This window comes from Hipposideros armiger, unplaced genomic scaffold (assembly GCF_001890085.2).
Source record: "Hipposideros armiger isolate ML-2016 unplaced genomic scaffold, ASM189008v1 scaffold_504, whole genome shotgun sequence".
In the NCBI taxonomy this organism is placed as follows: Eukaryota; Metazoa; Chordata; class Mammalia; order Chiroptera; family Hipposideridae; genus Hipposideros; species Hipposideros armiger.
In genome coordinates, this window is record NW_017731854.1 from 507,455 (window position 1) to 514,630 (window position 7,176).

The window sequence follows — 7,176 nt, forward strand, 5'->3', positions numbered from 1 at the left end:
GCTCTGAGCAACAGCGGTTCAAGGCCAGCCCGAGCTGAGCAGCCGCTAAGCTGCCAATAGGTAGCAGGATGGCTCAGCTAAAAAAAAAAAAAAAAGAAGATGTGTCATGTATCGTATTATACTTCTTGCTCCTGTCTTTGTGGAAGCAGGTTTGGACCTGTACAAGGACATGAGTGATGTTCCTGTGTTGAGGGAGTTGTCATAATTGAAACTAAGGGAGTTGCCATAATTAATGTCAAAATCTTTATGGCTATTCTACCTGATAGTGACCTGTCCCCAGTTGGCCAAAGCACTTAAGGCTACTTTTTGGAAACTTGCTTTCCAGGCACAAGGATGCTACCTTTGTCAAGTACTCTGAGTATTTGAATGTTTTCTCACATGTCAGAGCCCTGGATTCTACATGATGGGAATATGTCCGGTCTTTGGATGCGAATGTGACCTAGTTCCTATTGGATTTTCTTTCTGAGTCATGGTGGGTGAAAACCTCAAGTACCCCCTCACTTCATTCGTCCCTCTGAGTGCATTTATCTTAGTTTGTACAAAGTGGTGCCTGGTCTGAGGTCGCTTTGTCCTTGGAGACTTAGATGGGCTCTGTGTAGCCACTGTGCTAATGGTGTCAGCCTTAATGTTGGTGGTTTTGTCCTTTAAGTGATTGCTGTATTTCCATCAACTTCAATTCACTTGTGACAGTTTGCGGGGACAACGTGTCTATGTTGACTTCATACGCATGGTCATTACGAGACTGTACGTAGACTTGGTATGGTGGTTTTTTGCAGAAGGCATGGCTCTGAGAGTGGGAGCCCTTGACCTATTTTAGTAGCCTCATGAGGCTGAGGTTTCCATTTTCTCTTGTTTGTTTTGAAGAAACAGGTCTTCCTTCAGTGGGAGGCGGGGGTGTGTGTAATGGGATCTGGGCACAGGGCTCGCTGTTCAGTAAGGAACGCTCCACCCATGAACACAGGCATACATATTTGCACACCCAGCCACACACGTGGCATCACACCCACCTGCATTCATGCCTGAGGGACAATTAGATACAAGGCCTCCTCCATGGAAAGTTTGACATGATCTTGTTGCCTGAGGACCAGGGTACATTTCTCAAACAAGCATGTCATTTGTCCCCACTTCTCAGGTCAAGTGCATTGCAAGGCTCTTCATGGGCCAAGTGAAGAAGACCTTTCTCTCCTTGAATGACCACAAGTTCCCAGGAGTTCCAGAAGAAGTGTGGCCCTGTGTGTGCACTGTGCCTGGGATCACGTAGGAAGGTAAGGCTTCCTGTGGTCTGACTGCAGCCATAATTTTCCGGATTCCATGGAGCTCTCAGAGGTGGCTTGTCTGGGTGTCTTGAATGGCAAACAGATTCTCCCCGAAGACCTGATAACTGTTCTTATGCTCAGTGGCTTGGATGTGGATCTTCCCAGTCACTGAGGACTCAGAGATCATTGGGTCACCCAGTGAGCTGCCTAGTCAGGCTTTCTCACAACCCTACATCCCAGCACGTGCTTGGATCGATGATGACTCCCTCATATGCATTCCTTGGAAAGCTGAACAAAATGAGTGAGAACTTCCTACCGTCATTCTCATCAGATCTGAGGTCTAGCATGTTGACTCCCCAAAGGAGGTGGGGTGAGGGACAGCCCCCCCTTGGTCACACTCATGCCAGCACACCCATTACTCAGGGACAGAATGTGTGACAATCACATGCAAGGCCTCCTCCACAGGAAAGGTTGACTTGATTCTTGTTATGAGGATTTCTGTATGATTCTCAAATACATGTGATTTCTCCCTCCTTCTCAGGTCAAGTGCATTCTCAGGTCCTCAGTCGGCCGAGAGAAGAAGACCTTTCTGTCCCTGATCACCGGAAGTTCACGGTAGTTCCAGAAGAAGTGTGCCCCTGAGTCAACACCATGCCTGGGGTCACTTAGGAGCGTAAAGCTTTCTGTATACTGAATGCCCTCATTGGCTTTTGGTTTCCATGGAGCTGTTAGAGGGGACTTGTTTGGGTGTTTTGAATTGTTGCGGGTTCCCTTCCATGACCAGAATGACTGTTCCCACTGCTCAGGGGCTTGCATGGTGATACTGTAGACTACAGAGGACTCTGAGGTCATTTGGTCACCCGGTGACCCGCCCAGCAAGCCTTGCTCAGTGGTCCAGCATCCCAGCACATGCTCGCATCGAAGATGACTCCCTCATATGCATTCCTTGGAAAGCTGAACAAAATGAGTGAGAACTCCTTACCGTCATTCTCATTGAATCTGAGGTCCAGCACATTGACTGCCTCAGGGACAGTAGGAGTGAGGGACAGCATCCCCTTGGTCACAATATGCAAGCACCACCCATATCTCAGGACAGGGTGACAATCAGAAGGAAGGACTTCTCCAGGGAAAGGGTGGCATGGATCTTGTTACTTGAGGACCTGGTCGCATTTCTGACATGTATCTGTGACTCTTCTACCTCGCCCAGGTGGAATGACTGTGCGTGGCTCACCATGGGCCACAGACCGGAGACCTTCCTCTGTATTTTGATGACCTGAGGTGCTGGTGAGCCCTGAGAAAAGTCGCTGTGGCATGCACCTTGCCCCTGGATTGCTCAGGAGGGTAAGCATTCCTCTGTCCCAAGCTCTGCCATTTTGCTTAGGATCATAGAGTGGCTAGAGGCAGCCTGTTACTGTCCCCAGTGGCAGGTGGCGTTTTTTCCCCCAGAATGGACTGGCTGTACCTCTCCAGTTGCTTGGATGTGGATCCTCCCGGCCTCTGAGGCCTCTGAGGTCATCGGATAACCCAGTGACCTGCCCAGCCACCTTGTTTACAGTCCTGCATCCAACACGTGCTCGGATCAATGATGACTCCCTCATATGCATTCCTTGGAAAAGCTGAACAAAATGAGTGAGAACTCCTTACCGTCGTTCTCATCGGATCNTCATATGCATTCCTTGGAAAAGCTGAACAAAATGAGTGAGAACTCCTTACCGTCGTTCTCATCGGATCTGAGGTCCAGCACGTTGACTCCCCCAGAGAAGGTGGGGCTGAGGGACAGCGTCCCTTGGTCACACTCATGCCAGCACCACACAATTTTCAGCGATGAAATGTGTGACAATCAGATGTAAGGCCTCCTCCCGGGAAAGGTTCACATGTATCTTGTTGCCTGAGGAACTGGTGACGTTTCTCTAACAAGTATGCGTCTTCTCTCCACTTCTCAGGTTGAGTGTATTAAAGCTTCTTAGTCAGCCAAGAGCTGACCTTTTCTCCTTGGGTGACCAGACGTGCATAGGAGTCCCAGAAGAAGTGTGTTCCTGTGTGTGCACCATGCCTGCGATCACTTAGGAAGGTAAGGCTTCCTGTGGTCTGAGTGTAGCCATCAGCTTCTTGTTTTCATGGAGCTGCTAGAGGTGGCTCGTTTGGGTGTCCTGAATGGCTCACGGGCCCCCTCCATGAGCAGAGTGACTGCTTTTCTCTCTCAGTGGCTTGCATGTGGACCCTCCCAGCCACTGAGGTCTCTTAGATGGGGTCGGCAAACTTTTGAGATGGAAGAGCTGGCAGGGGTCAGCAAACTGCGGCTCACAAGCCTGTGAAGTAAAATTGAAAATGAAAATAAAACAAAACTATCATAGTTTATTTATAAAATGTTTTAAAGGATATTATTCACATGATGGTAATTATGTAAAAATATATTTATGGCTGTTGAATAAATTTTAAATTGTTGTGAGGGACAGGATTGGCTCTTCCAGGGGTCGACAAACTTTTGAGTCGGAACGTACCCAAAGAGCCGCATGTGGCTCGCAGGCCGCAGTTTGCTGACTGCTGTCTTAGATCATTGGGTCACCCAGTGACCCGCCCAGCCGGCCTTGCTCACAGGTCCTGCGTCCCAGCATGTGCTCGGATCGATGATGACTCCCTCATATGCATTCCTTGGAAAAGCTGAACAAAATGAGTGAGAACTCCCTACCGTCGTTCTCATCGGATCTGAGGTCCAGCATGTTGATTGTCCCAGGAAGGTGGGGTGAGGGACAGCTTTCCCTTGGTCACACTCAGGCCAGCACCACATAGTCCTCAGTGATAGAATTGTGTGACAATCAGATACAAAGCCTACTTGCCAGAAAAGTTCACTTGATTCTTTCTTTGAGGACGTGGGGATGTTTCTCTATCGAGTATATGATTTCTCTTCAGTTCTCAGGTCAAGTGCTTTGCAGGCTTCTTTGGTGGCTGAGAGAAGACTTTTTCTCTTCTCAGATGACTGGAGGTTCCCTGGAGCCCCAGAAGCAGTGTGGCCCTGAGTGTGCACCATGCCTGGGATCACGTAAGAAGGTAAGGCTTCCTGAGGTCTGCGTGCCGCCATCGGCTTCTTGTTATCTTGGTGCTACTCGAAGCGGCTCGTTTGGGTGTGCTGAATGGCTCTCAGGTTCCCCTCCAAGTACTGAGAACTGTTCCTCTTGCTCCGTGGGTTGGATTTGGATTCTCTAGGTCGATTAAGACTCTGAGGTCATTGGGTCACTCAGTGAGCCGCCCAGTAGCCTTACTCACAGGTCCTATGTCTCAGCACGTGCTCAGATCGATGATGACTCCCTCATATGCATTCCTTGGAAAAGCTGAACAAAATGAATGTGAACACCCTACCGTCATTCTCATCAAATCTGAGGTCCAGCATGTTTAGTGTCCCAGGGACAGTAAGAGTGAGGGACAGCTTCCCTTGGTCACACACTTGCAAGCACCACATAGGTGTCAGCAGTTCAGAGCCTTTTGTCAGATGGTGGTCTCTCTCCAGCTGCTCTTCTATGTACATGAATCATAAGATCTCCTTTGCATGCACAGTCTTTCCTGGCATGGTGGCCACTATCCTTTTAGTCTTGGGACTCGGAGAGCATGGTCATGCCTGGGCCCAGGGAGCTCATGGGAGGATCTGTGTTGGTTGGGTTCCCACTCCTGCCGTAGCCCCTGATGGTCTGTGCTCCTGCACTGAGTGCTAATCTTCCATGGCTTCTGTTAGAGCCCAGGTCCTTCAGTGAGCAACACCTATCTTTCCTTTTGACTGGTGATGACTTTTGTGTTTCTTGAGGTATTCGTGGGCAATGATAGATGATTGCGCTATGGTGTTACATATGGAAGCTTCTTTTTGTAACACAGGCATCCCTTCCACACTCATGACAGCCAGGCGTAGACTGTGCTATGTTCTATGTGCCGAGGACTGACACTGGGAGGTCCGATGGCCTGTATAGGAAGGGAGGTTCACCACTAATGGAGGTTGAAATGGGATTCCATGACCTCTATGGGCCGTCCTGTCTCTGTTTGTTCCAATGGCGGTCAGCAGTTCCTGGGGATTTCTGTGGCCCTGATGGGGTGCCCATGCGTGCCCACCAGGGAGGCTCAGGGCCTGGTGTGTTTCACTGTGGAGGATGAAAGTCGTCACTTGGCATCCTCAGTTCAGAGCTGTGGTGCTCAGTGATTCTGAGCACCTTTAGCACCTTGAGTAGGTCCAAGGGCCATGCCAGCCGGTCTGCAGTCCAGCCCTGGGTCACCTTCCTTCAGGGAACATTCTCTGTGACCCTTCACTGTGCTAAGGCCAGTGATTTTAAGGTCAGTGTACTTGTCCCGGAAGTTCTTATTATCCTGGCCCAGGTGTTTAATGAGCTCTTCCGATGGTTCAGACGGATCCGCGGAAACCTGTGGGCAGGGCAGAGCCTGGGAGGTCTGGGATTTCAGGTGATCAGCCTGGGACTGACGAGTTTCCTGGTAAAGGGCTGCATGACTTAATGGAAGATGTGTTTTCTTTAAGTCTTGCTTTTGTCTTGGAGAATGGCGCATTGTCATTCTGTGAAGTCAGTTGTGCTATTACATGGGTGTGTCACTTTTTATCCTAAATTGGGGATCGTGCAAAACCAGAGCTGTGATGGCTGTGCGTCCTGAGGCTCCCTGCACCTTCTGTGGGAGCAGCGATCGGAGCTACTTTCCCAGGGCCTTGCTCTGTGGACTTGAGGATGCTTCTGAGGTCAAGATGGCTGAGTGTCAGAACGTTTCCATGGAAGTCAGGGCCTGGAACCTTCTGGGATGAGGACATAATCAGTTCCTGGTAGGGAAAGTATCCTAGTTTTAGTTGGGCTCTACCCGTTTCATTTGGGTGATGAAATTCCTGTCAGCTTACCTGCTGGCGTGTGAGGACAAGCAGGCTCAGCGTGAAGAGTTGCCTGGCTCAACTCCTTTAGCCACGAAAATGAAGAATAGGCCTTCTGCCAGTGTGATATTTTGTGGGTGGCAGTGTTATTCTGGTGGTTGTTGGTGTCAGTCAAGTGTCGCTTACCTGTGTCAGCGTGGGAGACACGATATTCAAGTCATATGACAGCCACGGTCAGGAAGATAGTGTACGTAGAATGGGTGTGATTGTTCCAAGGTGAACCTGTAAAAGAAGGATTGTATAGACTATTGCAAAAAATGTTTGAGATCAAAGATGGCCTCCTTTCTTTTGAAGGCTCCATTGTCCTTGGTTGTGAACAGGATGTGACATTAGGGACTGGGTCCAAGGTGAGCTTCTTCAGGGGCTGTTTTCTGTACAGGACCACAGGACACAGAGCCCACATACCCTCATGCTGTCACACATGCCTGCAGTCACGCCTAAGGGATATAGGGACATGAAACAAATGCAGTGCTGACCCCGGGAAAGGTTGGCAAGGATCTTGTCACCTGAGAACCTGGGGATGTTTCTGACATGTGTCTGTGACTTGTCTACATTGCTCAGGTGCAGTGGTCATGCACTGCTCATGGGGGGCTACAGAGAAGAGACCTTGCCTTTGATGAATGGAGATGCCAGAAGCTTGAAAGATGTGTGGTCCTGTGTGTGACCTTGGCTGTGGATCGCTCAGGAAGGTAAGTTTCCTCTGTTCTAAGCTCTGCCATTTTCTTTAGGATCATAGACCTGTTAGAGACAGTCTGTCCACATGTTCCCACTGGCACATGGGGTTTTACCCCAAGAATGGACTGTTCCTCTCACTCAGTAGCTTAGATGTGGATCCTGCAGGCTGCTGAGGTCTCTGAGGTTATTACATCACCCATTGAGCTGCCCAGAGGCCGTATTCACAGTCCTGCACCCCAGCACGTGCTCGGATCGATGATGACTCCCTCATATGCATTCCTTGGAAAAGCTGAACAAAATGAGTGAGAACTCACTACCGTCGTTCTCATCGGATCT

The 7,176-nt window shown here is 49.6% G+C and overlaps 1 long non-coding RNA gene across 1 annotated transcript; it reads left to right on the plus strand.

The window, feature by feature from the left end:
• Positions 1-1,136: 1,136 nt before the first annotated feature.
• LOC109396139 (uncharacterized) lies at positions 1,137-6,854 on the plus strand. The gene is made up of 6 exons (XR_002126803.1): positions 1,137-1,265; positions 1,798-1,871; positions 2,464-2,597; positions 3,200-3,327; positions 4,167-4,304; positions 6,727-6,854. It is a non-coding gene; the product is annotated as an uncharacterized LOC109396139 (long non-coding RNA).
• The last annotated feature ends 322 nt before the right edge of the window (positions 6,855-7,176 follow it).